Raw genomic sequence first — 229 nt, 5'->3', positions numbered from 1 at the left:
GAGGAAGAAACCTTGAGAGGAACCAGACTCAAAAGGGGAACCCATCCTCATCTGGGTGACATCAAGAGTTTAATCATAAATCTTTCAACAATACAGAACACTGTAGAGTGAGAACTAACATGAGCACTGGAGTATAAGATTATAAGTGATGTTCTTTCTACAGTCTTTGGTATAAAAGTAGGAGCTACTGAGCTCAACATTTGTGATCATCACAGATCCAGCATCAGCT

Source organism: Silurus meridionalis, chromosome 27 (assembly GCF_014805685.1).
Source record: "Silurus meridionalis isolate SWU-2019-XX chromosome 27, ASM1480568v1, whole genome shotgun sequence".
Lineage (NCBI taxonomy): Eukaryota > Metazoa > Chordata > Actinopteri > Siluriformes > Siluridae > Silurus > Silurus meridionalis.
This window is presented reverse-complemented; position numbering follows the sequence as displayed.